The sequence below is a fragment of the Oreochromis niloticus genome, unplaced genomic scaffold, assembly GCF_001858045.2.
Source record: "Oreochromis niloticus isolate F11D_XX unplaced genomic scaffold, O_niloticus_UMD_NMBU tig00000734_pilon, whole genome shotgun sequence".
Classification (NCBI taxonomy): Eukaryota; Metazoa; Chordata; class Actinopteri; order Cichliformes; family Cichlidae; genus Oreochromis; species Oreochromis niloticus.
In genome coordinates, this window is record NW_020327228.1 from 4,090 (window position 1) to 21,891 (window position 17,802).

General features: G+C 41.4%; 1 long non-coding RNA gene across 2 annotated transcripts; it reads left to right on the forward strand.

Annotated features, from left to right (window-relative positions):
• The first annotated feature begins 754 nt into the window (after positions 1-754).
• Positions 755-17,315, forward strand: LOC112844664 (uncharacterized). Of its 2 annotated transcripts, none has more exons than XR_003217399.1 (3): positions 755-849; positions 2,373-2,459; positions 17,094-17,315. It is a non-coding gene; the product is annotated as an uncharacterized LOC112844664 (long non-coding RNA). The 2 variants fall into 2 exon arrangements; XR_003217400.1 differs by lacking the exon at positions 17,094-17,315 and adding an exon at positions 10,850-10,952.
• The last annotated feature ends 487 nt before the right edge of the window (positions 17,316-17,802 follow it).

Genomic DNA, 17,802 nt, shown 5'->3' on the forward strand with positions numbered 1-17,802 from the left:
GAGTAACTAAACATCTGACACAATGAGCAAGAAAGTGCAGGAGGGACAGGTGAAGGAGCCATCGTGCTAACGAGTCGGCTACGAGCTAAGCTAAGCTAGCGAAACAGTACAGAGACAGTGAGTGAATACTTTGGCTACAAATTAGGTAGTGAGCACACAGAAAGGGTGCTTCAGATGAAGCATGTGAAGATTATACTATGAAAAAGGAATGTATCAAAAGATTTAAATTAAATTGCTAAGCAGAAAAGCTACTCAGAAACACCACTGTGTTTGAGCAGGAACAGGAAGTGATACTCTACCACAAAGCGAGCGAACACCAAGTGACAGCACCACCAAGAGTCAGGAGAATGTCTCAACCCCACAGTCACTTACTGAGTGTTGTTCACTGTGTGCTGGACTGTGTGTTTGTGGTCTTGTGGTTAACTGTAGCTCTGTTAACTCTGCACACAGACCATGACTCTAAAACAACTAATGGGATTTATTAAACATAAAAATATGTTTAATAATTGCATCATTACAGTATTCACTGTTTTCTTTCAAATTTACTATACTTTAATAAAGTGAATTTTATTAATCAGCAACATTTAAAATTCAAACTAAGTATCCACATTTAAATATAATATTTGTGAAGTTTATCTGTCACTGCAGCAGCCACTGAATCCAAATTCTACTTCTTAAATAAGAATTTAAGAAGTAGTGAAACAGCTGATTCAGTGGAATAAGCTCATCTGTATGTGTTTTATTGTGCAGAACGTGATCCAGCTGTAGTCTACTCAACAATGAGAACTGAAGACGTCAGTTATGGACAAATCATCATCAAAGACAAGAAGAAAACATCAAAGATGAGAGGTACAGCTGCTCTTCTTTGTGTCAATCATGGTTCACTTCTAAAAACAGAAACTGGGGCTTTTAACACAGTGATATGTATTGGGTTTATTCTTCATTCTATTCACCATCTTGTTTAATGGTAAATGGACTGGTTCTTATATACCACTTTGCTACTCTTTTTTTTTTTTTTTTTTTTTTTTTTTTTTTTTTTTTTTTTGCTACTCTAACTGAGCACTCAAAGAGCTTTTATTTAACTTGCCTCAGTCTTCTATTCAAACAAGCACTTTTTTCTATGCTCTCCCTATGTTAAGTGCTTCTATCTAGTATTCACACACATTCATACTCTAACTTGTAGGTGACCTGCTCGACCATCTGAGACAGCCACCAATGCTACCATGCAAACCCATAATAATTAACACCAGTCTGATGCTAACATGAGTTTTCATGTATTTGTCAACAGAAATAAGGAAACTGCTTGTTCATTTCTATTTCATTCTCCAGTTTACCAAGACAGTTTGGACGACTTGGACAGTCCTTTGCTTCAAACTCTGGGGGGAACAATTTGGAGATGTCTCTTTTCTAGAGACATGCATTTGACCTGACAATCTATTCAGTTAAATTTGATTTAGTTTTATTGATATAGCACCAGATCACATCAGAAGGTGGAATCTGTTCTCAGCTGTTTATGTGGCTTTCATAAAGGCTACATTATTAAAGCACTGTCAGTTCCTAAATGTCATTGCTCAAGCGTAAAATAATTGACCATAGTTAATGCTGGTTCAGATTCATGGTTTAAATACATGGTCATTTCTAAACTTTTTGATGTCTCTACCTGAAAAGAAAACATATATAATTTTAAAAAAAAAAATTCTAGTGAAACCACACTGGTAACTATAGGGATGACCAGCCATGCTATCTAGTGAAAAAAATGCCTACAGTATGTGTTCACATGGTGATGAAGGATTATATCAGGTGCATTTTCAGAGGGAACAAACTACCTCAGATGCTTTTTTGCCCAAATGTGGCTCATCTGCTCACACAATGTGTCAGCAGGGTTAGTGAGATTCATTTGTTGTTGATATGAGAGAGAGTGAACAGAGCAAACATCCTTTAATGCAAAGAATCATTCCGTCTTCTTTGAGGTTCTGCATGTGAAACTACAGCAGCTACATCCTGTTGTCCACTCAAGTTATTCTAAAGCAGGTGACATTTCACCACACTGTTTTGCGCTGGCTAATAATAGAGTTTGTGTTGTGCAATGCTTTGTGTTTTGTTGTGAACAGTGTAAGCTTGCTCTAAAGACGGAAGCCAGGTTTGTGGTCCTCCACTTTTCTTTTTTGCAGAAACACCCACCAGTTCCTTGTTGGGCAGCTGCTGTTTCACAGAAGAGGCGATAAGATCAGAAACACCTGTGAAAAAAGATGCTGCTGTTTGTAAAAGGCATCACTTAACATCTCCACAATGCTGCATAAAAGAAAAGATGTTTTTCCATACCCAAGATAACTGCACTTGTACCTGTATTAATCCAAATGTGTTTTTTGCAGAGAGTGATCCAGCCACAGTCTACTCTGCAGTGAAAACTGAGGAATTCAGTTATGGACAAAGAGTGATCAGACCAAAGAAGATTAGAGGTACAGTTGCTCTTTATCTGCTTATCCTTTCCCCCCCATCATGCTAAGTTTACTAAACCACAGCACACCATGACTCAAGGTCAGCATATTTAACACTTCTGTTACGCAGAGAGGTGTGGTGAGGGAAACATCAGACTTCACTCTATCTTAACTGAAGTAATTGCTTTATTGTCTCTTGCCAATATCATGCACATACAGACAGCAACTTCTCAAAATGGCCCCCAATCCATTTCCTGCCCACTTTAAATACTCTAAAGACCACACCTTCTCAATTCAGACTGCCCTATAAAAGAGCTGCAATTGAGGCAGGCCTCCTCTTTACTGGGAAAAACAAGATGGTCGCCACGGAGGTAACCTGCAGAACACTTTGTTACATTAGTGCTTCCCAACAACTTCATTTAAAGATATAAACAACAACAGAATTCATATCAGTCATAGTTCTGCCTTGAAAAGGCATTAATCGAACAACTGCCCTCTGTCTAGACCTGATGCCTCACATTTGACATCCCATCAAATATAGTCAGTCTCTAAAATTAGTCTTTATTTCTGATAAGTTGACAACAAACAAGAAACATCCTCCACAGCAGAAACAGCAGTTACTTTTTTTGTAATTCATAAGTCTCCAAAGAAAAAGAAACTCATCATGCTGTTTTCCATTTTCAGTAAGTGCAGAGTTAATAAACTCTTTTTAGAGAATCGTCTTTTCCGGCTCGGCTCACTAAAAAGAGCCGGCTCTATCGGCTCTGAACCGGCTCTTCAGGTTGTGTTGTTGCTTTAATTAATTTATTATCAACAACAATATAAAATTAGGCACAAAATGAATTACTAATGTTTTTAAAAAGTGTTTTTTATTTATATATGTTTATTATATAAATCTGCTTTTATTTATTCACTCTGCATTGAATGTAAAAAAAATAAATAATAAAATACAAAAAACAACTATTTACAATTCAACTTTTGACTATTTGAATTTTCAGCTTTTCCCTTTTTAAAACAAATTTACAGTGAAACAACACAAGACATTCCAAACCACAACACAATAAAATATAAATTAAAATATGCAAAACAAAAAGAAGATGCATGTTCTTTGTCATATTGGCTTGGGATGATTTTTTGGAAGAGTGTTTTCCTGCTTGGAATTGCATATGTAGGATTCAGTGCATGAATAAACTTTCTAAATCCTTTATTATCCACAACTGAAAATAGTTGGAAATCAAGTGCAATCATTTTTGCCAGGTCTTTATTGTCTGTCTTGCTGGGGGCACAGACTTCAGTAAAACTGTCTAATCAGGGATCTAGACTAACTTTTTGCCATGGTTGCACTGATGTGCCTTCTTGGGCGCACCAGCACAAAAGTTAGGCGCACCCAAATTTTTCAACGGCATCACTTCACAGCGCAGTTTTACATTTGCACGTTTTTTGAGGGAAAATTGCTGTCCATACAGACAATATTGATTTGCAAACGATTAACTAACAATCTTGTCAACACAAAGTTCTTCATTTGGAGCACAGTTCTACAAGAAAGACAAGTTACTGAAAAAGTGCCAAAGAGTGCCAGATGCTTCGGCACTCTTTGGCAATATTGTAGACAATGTTAAACTTAATCATAACATTGGCCTACTCTGATGACCTGTTTGCTGCTGCCTGCTGCTGAAAGGCAGTGGGGAGAGGAGACACTTGGGCAGTGCCTTTATTGAGGCATATAATGTTTCAGCGTTGAGAGATTGATGGCTCCACGTCAGAGCACTGGCTATGAATTTCAGACGGATCAGGCCTTAACAAAAAAGGTATCAACATTTCTTTTCATCTTTTCTCATTACCCACCGCTACATCCACTTCTGTCGGGCCTGGGCTACTCACTAGGGCTGGGTATCATCACTGATTTTATAATCCATTCGATTCCGATTCACAAGGTCCCAATTCGATTCAATTGTGCCCCAGATAGTCAGAAATATTATATTTCTGATCATTTATCAGTACTGATACTGTTATCTTCATCAGAGGTGTAGCATCACAGCAGATGCCTTTTTGTCAAAGTAACTGAGAATAAACAGTTATATAACGATTGTGATCCTTGTAATCGGAAGGTTGCCGGTTTGAGCCCCGGCTTGGACAGTCTCGGTCATTGTGTCCTTGGGCAAGACACTTCACCCGTTGCCTACTGGTGATTGTCAGAGGGCCCGGTGGCGCCAGTGTCCGGCAGCCTCGCCTCTGTCAGTGCGCCCCAGGGTGGCTGTGGCTACAATGGAGCTTGCCATCACCAGTGTCAGATCACTTTTATTGTCACATGTGCAGGTACACTGGTACAGTACATGCGAGTGAAATTCTTGTGTGCGAGCTTCTCAAGCAACAGAGTTGTGCAAAATACAATAACGTAAAACAAGCAAAAATATAAGAATGGCTAAATCTGAAAGTAATAAATATATGTACAATATATAAGAGTATATGCATTACTGGATGTGTATACTAAATATGTTTTTCTACGTGTGTGTGTGTGCATGTGTGTGTGTGTGTGTGTGTGTGTGAGTGTGTATATACATATTTTACAAATGAAATAGAGTAAACAATAAAATAAGATATATAAAATGTACAGAGGTTGGTAGTCGGACATGTGCAAAACAGTGGCATTAATGTACAGTATGGAGTGCATAATGTTGAAGTTCCAGTAGTGAGGGTGAGGTGTCTATGACGTGTTCAGCAGTCTGATGGCCTGGTGGAAAAAGCTGTCTCTCAGTCTGCTGGTACGGGACCGGATGCTGCAGAACCTCCTTCCTGATGGAAGTAGTCTGAACAGTTTATGGCTGGGGTGACTGGAGTCCTTGATGATCCTCCCCACTTTCCTCAGGCACCGCTTCCTGTAGATGTCTTGGAGGGAGGGAAGCTCACCTCCAATTATCCGTTCAGCACACCTCACTACTCTCTGGAGAGCTTTGCGGTTGTAAGCGGTACTGTTGCCATACCAGGTGGTGATGCATCCAGTGAGGATGCTCTCAATGGCACAGCGATAGAAGGTCCTGAGGATGCGGGGGCTCATGCCGAATCTTTTTAGTCTCCTGAGAAAGAAGATGCGCTGCTGCGCCTTCTTCACTGTTTTGTTTATGTGTACTGACCACGTAAGATCCTCAGCCAGATGTACACCAAGGAAGCGGAAGCTGCTCACTCTCTCCACAGCGGCGCCGTTGATGGTGATGGGGGTGTGTACTTCCCTGCACCTCCGGAAGTCCACTATCAACTCCTTTGTCTTTGCGACGTTGAGGGTGAGATGGTTGTCTTGACACCAGTGGGTCAGGGCGCTGACCTCCTCCCTGTAGGCCGTCTCATCACCGTTGGTGATAAGACCCACCACTGTAGTGTCATCCGCAAACTTCACAATGATGTTGGAGTTTCTAGTGGCCGTGCAGTCATAGGTGTAGAGTGAGTACAGGAGAGGGCTCAGTACACACCCCTGTGGAGCACCAGTGTTCAGTGTGATGGGGGATGAGGTGATGCTGCCCAGTCTGACCACTTGGCGTCTGTCAGACAGGAAGTTAAGGATCCAGCTGCAGAGGGAGCTGCTCAGTCCTAGATCCTGCAGTTTCCTGTCCAGCTTCGAGGGAACGATAGTGTTGAATGCTGAGCTGTAATCTACAAACAGCATTCTCACATACGTGTCTCTCTTCTCCAGGTGTGACAGGGCAGCATGGAGTGTCAGGGCTATGGCATCATCAGTGGACCTGTTGTGGCGGTATGCGAACTGTAGAGGGTCCAGTGAGTCGGGTAGTGCGGAGCAGATGAAGTCCCTGACCAGCTTCTCGAAGCATTTGCTCACGATGTGGGTCAGGGCTACGGGTCGCCAGTCGTTCAATGAGGAGATGGTGGAGGATTTGGGTACAGGGACGATGGTGGCCATTTTGAAGCAGGCTGGGACTACAGACAGAGAGAGGGAAAGGTTGAAGATGTGTGTAAACACTCCAGCCAGCTGAGCCGCGCATGACTTGAGGACGCGGCCGGGAATCCCGTCCGGACCAGTAGCTTTGCGTGCGTTCACCCTCCTGAAGCACTTCCGCACATCCTCCTCAGACACAGTGTGCGCACTGACGTCATCCGCGGTGCGCACACTGTCCGGTCTCATGGTGTTCGCTGTGTCGAATCTAGCGTAGAATACGTTTAGATCCTCACACAGAGAGGCCGTGGTCTGCGGTGTGCTGGTTTTCCCTCTAAAGTCTGTGATTGTGTTTAGTCCCTGCCACATACTCCGAGGGTTGTCAAACTGTTGCTCCACCCTGTCCCTGTACTCACGTTTGGCTGCTTTGATCGTCTTCGTTGGTAATGTGCATGTTTGTAGTCCGATGTGTTCGCGGAGGCAAAAGCGGTGCTCCGTGCCGCCAGCGCCGTGCGAACATCTCCGTTAATCCAGGGTTTTTGATTTGGGAAGGATTTAACTGTTCTGGATGGGACGACATCTTCCACGCATTTTCTGATAAATCCGCAGACTGAGTCTGTGTACTCATCAATGTCTTTAGCAGCCACGTGAAACATTTCCCAGTCCGCGTGATCAAAACAGTCCCGCAGCGTAGACTCCGATTGGTCCGACCAACGATGCACCGCCCTCAGGGTTGGAGCTTCCTGTTTCAGCTTCTGCCTGTAGGCGGGTAGAAGCAGAATGGAGCGGTGATCTGATTGGCCGAATGGGGCGCGGGGGAGGGTTTTGTACGCATCCCGGAAAGAGGTGTAGCAGTGGTCAAGAAGCCGGTCTCCACGAGTGTTGAAATGGATGTGTTGGTGGAGTTTTGGTGAAACTTTTTTCAGGCTACCCTTATTAAAGTCCCCGGTCGTGATAAACGTCGCCTCTGGATGTGCGGTTTCCTCACTGCTGATCGCGCTGCACAGTTCCTTGAGTGCTCGGTCAGTGTCGGCTTGGGGTCCTTAGGGACTAGTAAAGCGCTATACAAATACAGGCCATTTACCATTTACCATATCACCAATGCGAACTGAAGTCACGGCTGAAGATAAATCAAGCCTTTGGATAGTTGTTAGTTTAATAGGGGCTACTCTCGCTTTCCCCAAGACAAGTGAAGAACTTATATGTTCGATTTCACTCGTCGCTCTAAGGTATGAGCATGCACCATACCCTTTGAAGCTTGCATCAGAAAAGTTGCGACGCTCATGCAGTGCAACTTCACCAAAGTTTGAAGGTAGCTTCTTGGAATCTTTAGAGCTGCCAAATGCGGCAGATCTTTGAGCCATGACTCCCATTGTGGCTGGATGTGCTAAGGGAGAGGTCGTCCCACCTTACCTTGGCTCTACACAGTGTTTGAAGAATCTGTTTGTCGATGAGTATGGATGGAGCCACAAACCCTAGTGCAGGGGTCTGCAACCTTTTACACCCAAAGAGCCATTTGGACCCAGTTTCCACGCAAAAGAAAACACTGGGAGCCGCAAATACCTTTTGAGATCTAAAATGAAGATAACACTGTATATATTGTTTTTTATCTTTATGCTTTGTGTGAACCACTAAGGTGTGCTGCTTATGAAATCCATGAAGTGCTACAGAGAAAATTAAATTATATTTATGTAATCAACACATTTTGAACTCTTAAAGAAATATAACAAAAGGAAAGACACCAACCTGAACTAAAATGAACCATGTAGCAAACAAAAACTGTTGTCAGCCGCCGCCCTTATATCGCCTTTGGGCTGTTGGAGCCTTGACCTGACTGTTAAAAAATAATTGGAAAAAAGCACTATGCTGCTGAAAAATGAAAAATAGATATTTGCAAAATTCTGCCTAAATATGTATTTTACCTGGTTAATGTGTGCGGCGGGGCGTGGTTTGCAGCACCGCTGCAGGGGAGGCGGACGCACCTGAGCGACACCCGCAATCACGCTTCGCTGCCTTTAGGTCTGCGCTATCTGTGCTGTTGTGTTGTTGGTGGTGTGTGTCGGGCTGTGAGCTGAAAAGCTACAGCCGGCTGTATGCGTACAGCAACCGTGTGTGAAAAGTGCTCAATAAAGAGATGCTCAAAAGCATGCTCATGGAAACATCGTCGGGTCTGCCGTGATTTGTTTACAATGGGACTTCTGCTCCTGAACCTCTGTGCACAGCGTCTGCAAATCGGGGCTGTACGAAGTCACTTTCAACTTCACGCAGGACTGTAAGCCGTCATCTGTGAGGCATGAGCGGTGTTTGTTTTTAACATAGTTCACGGTGGAAAATCACTGCTGACATAATGTGGATCCGAAGATCCATAATTGGCCTACCTGGAGTTGAAAGTCTCGATAAAAGCATGGCGTTTCGGCGGGTATACCGGCTTCCGCGAGTGTGATGCTTATTTTGAGCGATGAAAAAATAATAAAATATAATTTTATTTTTATATTTCAATATCACAATAATCTTCCAATGTAGAACTACAAGTTAAAAAAGAACTAACATAAATAAATACTTCTAATTTATTTTCTCAAACCACATGGAGCTGCACTATAAGGACTAAAGAGCCGCATGCGGCTCTGGAGCCGCAGGTTGCCAACCCCTGGTCTAGGATATGTCCTGTCCTTTTGCAGAAAACATGTTTTAATATTGCTCTGTGTTGTACTTGTGTTCAGAGTCTTTAGTTGAACCATTTGGCTTTGTGGATGCTTTGTTTTCTCACTTTTAAACACTCTTAAGTGCTTGTATAGAGGAAATGGGATCACAAGCAAGATCTGCTTCTTTTGATAGGAAGTTAGCAAACACCTTAAGTGGTGGGTACTCAGCCTTCAGTTTGCGATTCCAACTGGAAACCAACCAATCCGGCAATTTCAACAGAATTCTTTACTCTCAACGCACAGTCATTCAACTTCCAGCATCTTGATGTTAGACATCACAGCCTCATAGCGCTTGAGAAAGTATGCAAATTCTATTAGCTTAGCATCTTTAGAACCTATCTTTGGCCATGCAAGCACTTTGTCTCTGAGGGACTTCCCAATTAGGAATGGGTCTTCGAAAAGTTTCTCTAAAAGCTTCCAGGCTGATTCATATGCTGCTTCTGTGCCCAGTAGAAGAAATCCTTCCACGACTTTCTTTGCTGTGCCAGCTAAGTACTTACTTAGGTAGTATAGTTTTTCATTCTTTGGAATGTTTTTCCATTCTATTAATGTTTCAAAGGATAGCTGCCAGTCTTTGAATTTCAAGAGATCTCCTGTAAACACTGCAGGCTCTGGTGTTGGGAACCGATTTGCACTCATAGCTTCTATTAGCACATTAACCAGATCCGAGCTATTCTGCTCCTGAGACCTCAACACTGAGGCTGGAGGAGACTGGGGTAGCTGTTGAGGACAAGGAGCTTGACGTGTAACTGCTAGGGATTGAGGAATGAATGGGGGACTTGATGCATTGAGAGGATGGGTTGTGACTGGGGGTACTGTGAAGTTAGTGACTCGAAGCTCTGGTGGTACTTCAATAGCAGCATTCAGCTTCTTTACTTCTTTACTTTGGCAGTTTATTTATTTATTTATTTATTTATTTATTTATTTATACAACCCCAAATCACAACAACAGTCACCCCAAGGCGCTTTATATTGTAAGGTAGACCCTACAATAATGCATACAGTGAAAAACCTAACAGTCATATGACCCAATTGAGCAAGCACTTTGGTGACAGTGTGAAGGAAAAACTCCTTTTTAACAGGAAGAAACCTGTGCCATCCAAAGCCCCCATCAAAGACTATGGACATGATACTAACCCCCCTCCCCCCAGCTGTCATGTTTCTGTAAAGTGACTATTTCATGGTCTAAATTTCAAAATGTTTAGAGAAAAGTAGGTATCGATTTCGATGCCATCTTTAAAATGTAGATGTATAATACATTATTTAATTCTGTTTATCAAGCTTGGTGTGTATTTTGGTTTTCAGTGTGAATTTATACAAACAGGATGTCAAACATATGATAGACTCTTAAGCATATTTATATAGCAAAATGCATGGTATAATCATGCTAAATAAAAGATGCCCAAGTGTGCACGAATGCACTCTACTGCAGGCCTTTGAACTGTATGTTTTTTTTTTTAATACTCTCTCTTTATTGATTTTCATCTTATTTTACATACAGAACTAAAGAGGGCAAGGGAAACCAACACATTCACATATGTTCACATAGTCCAAAATACACATCGCCTCGTTTTACTTGCATATATTACATATTACACAGGTGCATGTTCCATTCAAACAAATTCGCAGCTGTCCCTCTGCATCACAGAGGTATCAGATTCTAGTCTCTTGACGTATAACGATCCCATCTTTCCCAAAGTCTCTCTCCTTTCTCCTTCTGCAGCCACAGTGAGAGGGTAATCAGTTCCATATGGTGAATTGTGTTAATAATGTCTATGACCAGCTTCCGTGTGTGTGTGTGTGTGTTGTTTAATGTCCTCCCAAAGGGTCTTCAGTTTAGGGCATGATCAGAAGACATGGAAGCAACCTGCAGCGACCTCCCCGCACTCCCTCCAGCATGAAGAGCCTGAACCACTTATTTTGGATTTCTGCTTTGGTGTGATGAACAATCTAATTAAATTCTTCCATCCAAAATCTCGCCATGTTAAAGAATTTGTGGTAGATAACACATTCTTCCACATCCGTGACCAATCTTCCTCAGAGATAGTTATACCTGCTTCTTTTTCCCATCAATGACTGACATATCTTGTTGAGGTCTTTTTCATAGCTATAAAACTTCTCTTATAATGTTCTCATCATAAGCATCCATAAATATTTGGATCACCCCACTAGCATCTGCGTCAGGCATTCTAACTTCCTTCCAGAAGAAGCTCCGAACCTGTGGGTGACGATAAAAATCTTCCCTGCCGATCTCGTAAATCTGACACGTCCTCAAAATTTATCAGCTCCCAATGCTTAACTATCTTACAGATTGCAGTGATTCCATGCCTGGACCACTCCCTGAATTTATGGTCTAACAATGCTGGAAGGAAGCGTGGGAGATACGCTGGCCATCCCAGCAACCCTATTTCCCTATTAAGACCGAAAATTTTAATCACATCTGCCCATTTTTTCAGGGAAAAACTTACACAGAAATTTTGCATCTGATATGCCTGTGGCAAACTCACAAGAGACCCCAGAACAGACTGTATTGGGAAATACATCAAGGAAAGCTCAATGTCCTTCCATTTTGCCTCATACTTAGAGTTACACCAGCACACTAGAGGTCTAAACTGGGCTGCCAGATAGTAATCCTCAAAGCATGGTAGGGCAATGCCCCCCCGCTCACCAGGCAGCTGCAATGTTGCATATCTCACTCTCAGCCTTTTATTTCCCCATATGAATCTTGAGCAATGCATATCCCACTCCCTAAATTGTTTTGCTGGAACCTCCACTGGAAGTGCTGCAAACAAATATAGCAGCTTTGGGAGGATATTTATCTTTATCGCTCTAACTCTGCTGCCCACATCGAGGTGGAGCAGACCCCACCTCTCCAGATCTTAATATATCTTCATATATTATCCGATTTGAGAGGCTGCCGTTAACTTTGATCCTCGCTGTTGGAGACATATAAATCATTCTTATACATTGAATAAACCTGTCACATAGCCCAAATCTCTTCAACACATGAAACAGAAATTCCCACCCGACCGTATCGTATGCCCCCCCCCCACACACACACACACAGAGTGTAATTGAAAGAGGCCTTTAATAGTGGGATTAAGGGTTCCCTCATCTGCCTATACCACTCTGGTGGGAATCCATCACATCCTGGAGCTTTGAAAGTCTTGAGTTTTGAGATCCCAATGTTAATTTCTTCTGCTGATATTTCTCTGATGAGTTTTTCATTCTGCTGCTTACCTATAAATGGTAGATCTAAGCTGGATAAGAAATTCTGAATCTTATGCTCATCTGCTCTATCCGGTTGTGTGTATAGCTCCGCGTAATATTCTTCAAATGCTCTCTGAATTTCTTCGAGTTTATTAGTTATCTTATTTGTTTTTAAATTTCGAACTTTATGAATAGTGTTCTCCTGTTGTTGTCTCCTGAGTCTCCATGATAATAGCCTAGCAGCTTTGGGTCCTGCCTCATAACACAGTTGTCTATTATATTTTAATTTTTTTTCAATTTCCTCGCTTAAAATTTTGTGGATCTCCTGTTTAACTGGCCTTATCTGCTCCAATACCTGGGGGCACCTTGTAACGGTGTGCAGTTGTTCCAATTTTCCCAAATTTTCCTGCAAATCTGACAGTTTTTTTGCTCTCACCTTCTTTAGGACTGCACATTTTGCAATAATTTTACCCCTAAGGTATGCCTTAGCCACATCCCATAAAATTGTAGGATTAACTGTTCCATTGTCATTGAGTTCTAAATATGTTTTTAACTCCTGTCCCATTTCTCTTTTAAACGAGTCATTATTTAACAGACCTGTGTTAAGCCTCCATAAGGTGTTTTTGGGGCTAGCTTTAAACCCAATCTTCATAGTTAGTCCCGAATGATCAGACAAATCTCTCTGTCCTATTATACAATCCTTCACTCTGTGGAGATCTTTACTAAAAGTAAAAAAAATAATCAATCCTCAAGTGCATATCATGTCTCGCTGAATAAAATGTAAATTTGTGTTCATTTTTGTGTAAATATCTCCATATATCTGTAAGTCCCAACTCAGATAACATTGTTTTTACTTGTTTCTCTAATTTAGTTCCCCTCCGGTCTCGGCTAGTTGTATCCCATTTTGGATGGAGAAGTAAATTGAAATCTCCCACACATATACATGTTCCAACACTTTCTGCAGCAATAAGACTGGATATCTCCTTAAAGAACCCTGTACTACTACCAGGGGGTGCATATATATTACACAGCGTGACATCTTCCTGTTCCATTTTCCCTTTCACCAACACAAATCTTCCCTCTTTATCTTTATGTTCTCCAGTAAACTCAAAACCAACCTTGTTCAGTACCAGAATGGCCACTCCTCTTTTTTCCCAGATCTATGTGAGGCATAATAAATATTTTTGAATCCCATTCTCTTCCACTTCTCATGTTCCTCCTTTGATAGATGCGTTTCTTGCAGAAACGCAATATCAATTTGTTCCCTTTTTAGCTTTGAAACTATCTTACTCCTCTTAATGGGATTCTTTGTACCATTTACATTCGGCTGCGCTCCCACCGAGCTCTCTCTATCCCTAGGTTCTTCTCGCTGCCCAAGTCCACACCGTCCCCCAACTCCGATATCATCATGCTTTCCACATACCTTAGCATGGAGGTGCCTTCTACGTTCTCAGGGATGCCATATATCCGTATGTTATTACAGCGTGAGCGCCCCTCCAAATCCATAACCTTCTCTTGGAGCTGCCTCTGGTTATCCATCAGCTGAACAATGGCATCCCTCACTCCAATGTCCCATTTCTCCTTCCCTACCATGTTTCTTTCCATTTCTTCCAGATGTTTCCCCACCTCCTCGATCCTGGTGTGGCGGCGGTAACCTGTAGGTTTATCTCGTGTGTTAACTCGCTCATTTGGGCTTTCATGTCCTCCTTCAAACTTGTTCTCATGAGCGATAGCTCCTTCTTCATCTCTGCCTTAAGGTCTTGCATGCCCTCCGCCACTACTTCACTCACCACCTGTCTGAGGGAGCCTAGCGCTGATGTTGAGGCCTCCTCCGCCATCTTCTCTCCCTCCTGCTCGGTGCGTGTTTCGTATGTCTTGCTCTCAAGTCACGTTTCTAAGCTTCGGCCTGGGGCTCGTCCCTTCTTATTTTTATCTCCGCTCATTATTCTTGAGGGGAAAGTCACTTTTAATGGATTATATTCTTGAATTGCGGATTATTTTAGCTATCGATGCAGGAGCTCCTGTTTATGCTGCTACTCTCGCCACCATGACACCGGAAGTCCCTCTTTGAACTGTATGTTGATAAGAACATGAAGTGTGCCTCTACCTCTATAGCAGAAAAAAGTGTGTATCCATAATTTGTGAAACTACTGATTTGTTTTTAATGTAGCGCCTTTTTTCACAAACTGCAGATAATGAAATTATCTTCATTTAAGAAAATGTCCTTAAATTATTGTTGTTCCTACTTACTGAGTTCCCTATCTACTTCTTTACTATGTCAGTAAACTTTTTGAACAAGAAAGGTATTGTAGATTTAAAGACACATCTTAATTGAAGCAAAGACAAAAATTGGAAAGTTTTACAAGGACCTTACATAGATCTAAAGGTACAGGATCTGAGGAGGTTCAGTAACCGTTTACAGAATGTTGTATACTATCCAAAAGTGTATATATCCTCCTGCCTGAGAATGACGTTTGTAGTTAAAAAAAAGTTTCACCGAATAGAAAAGTATCTTTTCTTTTAGTTATCTCTTCACATTGTATTAATTTCATCATTAACTGCAAAAGTGCAGCTCAAACCAAATTTATGAAACGTGTATATAGTACAAAGTGTAAAACTATATACTTTAGTGCACTGTCCTCTAGTAGTGTCACAGTCTGGCAGAGGCAGACTATAGGGAGTGAAGAAGTTGGACCCAAGTGCGTACATGCAAAATAACAAGACTTAACATTAACTGAAAACGAGCCATTTATTGAAGGCTGATTTTAGCAATGAAAAACTAAAGCAAAGACAAAACTAAATCATTACCTAAACTGGGTGAGCTAAACATAACAAAACCCTGGAACATAAACATAGACATAGAGACCTGGCATGGAGACAAAGTAGGATAGCAGATGCTCGGACGACGAATGAATGAACACACACAGACTAAAAGCACACAGGAGGTGATCAGGGGAAGTGGAAACTAGGGATGGGTACCAGTATCCAGTGCCATTATAGCACCGGTTCTGACATAAACGGTAGTAACCAGACTGAAAAGCAGCGCACATTTCGGTGCTTTCTTTCGGTGCTTTTTCCCCCTGAGATGTAAAACACTTTGAATTCTAGCCACTCATTTTACCTTTGCAAGTGTAGTTGGCGGGCCCAGGTATGTACGTTCTTTTAGAGCAAAGCTACGGATTAAAAAAGCCCAAGGCAAAGCGGTCAAAAGTCTGGCTGTATTTCACAGCAAAGTATACAAACTCAGCAGCCTGCAACAAGTGCTTTAAGCTGATACTGTGATACTGTGCAAAGGAGAGAAGAGTAGAGTCCTGGCCCCTAGCCCTGCCGGTGTAGCAGAAATGATGACGGATGATGATGGCCGCAGCAGCCGTTCGTCTCTGCGTGAGTAGCTTAATGTTGTTCGTGTGTAATTTACGTTGAGTAGGCTAACCACATTATTACATTAATGCATGTAAGGTGAACTAGCAAACATCGTCGTAGTTACATGCGGCTGTCTTCTTGTTTGATGGCAGATACTCCCTTCACCCTGGCCAAAAAGGCTAAAATGACCAAAGAAAAAGTGGGAAACAGCTAAACATGAGAGGTTTTTGGACAAAGTTTGTGTTTTTTTTCCCATTGTTTAAGCACTGCTTCCAGCCAAGAGTGATACCATATATGCACTATACCTGCAGAAAAGGACAAATTGTGTGTTCTCCATTCTTTAAGCACCGGTTTGCCGTTTAAGCACCGGCACCGTTTCAAAAGTACCGGTTTGGTACTGGTATCGGATAAAACCTAAACGATACCCATCCCTAGTGGAAACACATGGGGGAAACAGCTGACACAAATGAACATAATGACATCACAGTAGAAGAGTAAAACTAAACACAATGAACACAGGAACACATGACCTCTTCAAAATAAAACAGGAAACATAATGAGACAGACATGACAACACGAACTTGACAACAAATGACATGCAGACATGAAACACATAGGACAGGGGAGACTTAATACAGGGGTAGAAAACACAAAGAGAAACTAACAAACAAAGAACTATAATGACAACCTAGGCATGATAGCATGAACTTAGAAAACCTAAAGGACTTAAACATAAAAACAAACTAAAACTCAAAACGCTGGTTCAAAATGATCCAGGATCGTGACAAGTAGACCACATACATTATGTGCTTACTTGCAGTGTGTGGATTTTGAAAGTTTACTGTTGCTAGAAATACAAGTTGCAGACTCACTGGAATATTTAACTTCAGCTGTCATACAAACTGCTGCATTTCTGAACATATGGAGACATGAATTATGAAATTCTTCTGTCTCTCCTGTGCCAAGAGAGACATTATTACTAATTAGTAGGATACTGATCATATGTTTCTCTAAGCCTTGACTGAAAAGACATTTGCTAACAGGCTTAAAAACTAAGTCAGTCATGCAACAGTGTCATTAACTTAGCAATAATGGCCTGAACTAAGTGAATGATTAATAAACCAAACCGAAAACTGAATAGCTTTCCATGAAAAGTCAGTGACTTGCTTCTACCTAACCTCCTAACAATCATTAAATGTAGTTTATATATTGAACTTGGACAAAATGTTGTCTTTCATACACCGAAAACTAATTACAGCCTAGTTCAAAGGTGCTGGTTAAAATTTGCCACTTTTTAATTACCAAAGTTTTCTATTTTTTTTATTGGTGTGCCAAAATTAAGCAGAAATGTGATTAGTGAACATTTGAGCTGCTTCCCAGTAAAGTCTGAACTGGGACTGTGTGTGATGCAGAGAGGTGGAGATTGGAGGTCTTGTTTGAACTACAAAGCTTGTAATCATGTTTCCTGTTGTTTGAACTGTGTGTGTTTGTGTTCAGACTTTAAACCAGAGCCAGACGTCGTCTATTCTTCACTGAAGTAGTCCACCAGTCAAACCACTGACGTCCAGCTGCTGGTCTCTAACTGGTCTACCAAGCACCTCAGACCAGAGGACATCCACATGTTACGGATTTTTATATGTTTTATGTCTTTTTATCACTGAATTAGGATCACAGGACACAAAATTACTCCTTTGGGGGAATTTATAAACATGTTTTATAAATGCACATGTCTTTGTAATAAAATCCTCTGGTTGCTTTATGTCCTCATTAATTTTACTGTGTTTATTTTTCTTTGCCGGCTCTTATTCACATAAAAATGATCTGGGCTTTTTGGATGAAAGATGTGAGAAAACTTTTGTTTTGTTTTCCTCATGTGGTTCTGTGGGTTTGACTGACATCGCAGATGGAAAATTTAAATACTTCTGGTTTGGTTGTGGCTAACCAATACACACCTCTCTTCACAGCAGAAACCAAAATAAACCTCAGACTAAAACAGCACAGGCATGATTCAATGTCAGTAAACTGCACAGAAAAACTTCAGTATAGGATGTTTGTGTACATCTATAGAATTTATTCTTTATCTTCTTAGCGACCTGGGAAAAAACAACAATCCGCATATGACACTGTAAAAAAATTGAGCAAAAATACTAAAAAATTCTCTGGCAGTAACTATAAAGAATGTTTGCTCATTTTAGGGTTACCATTA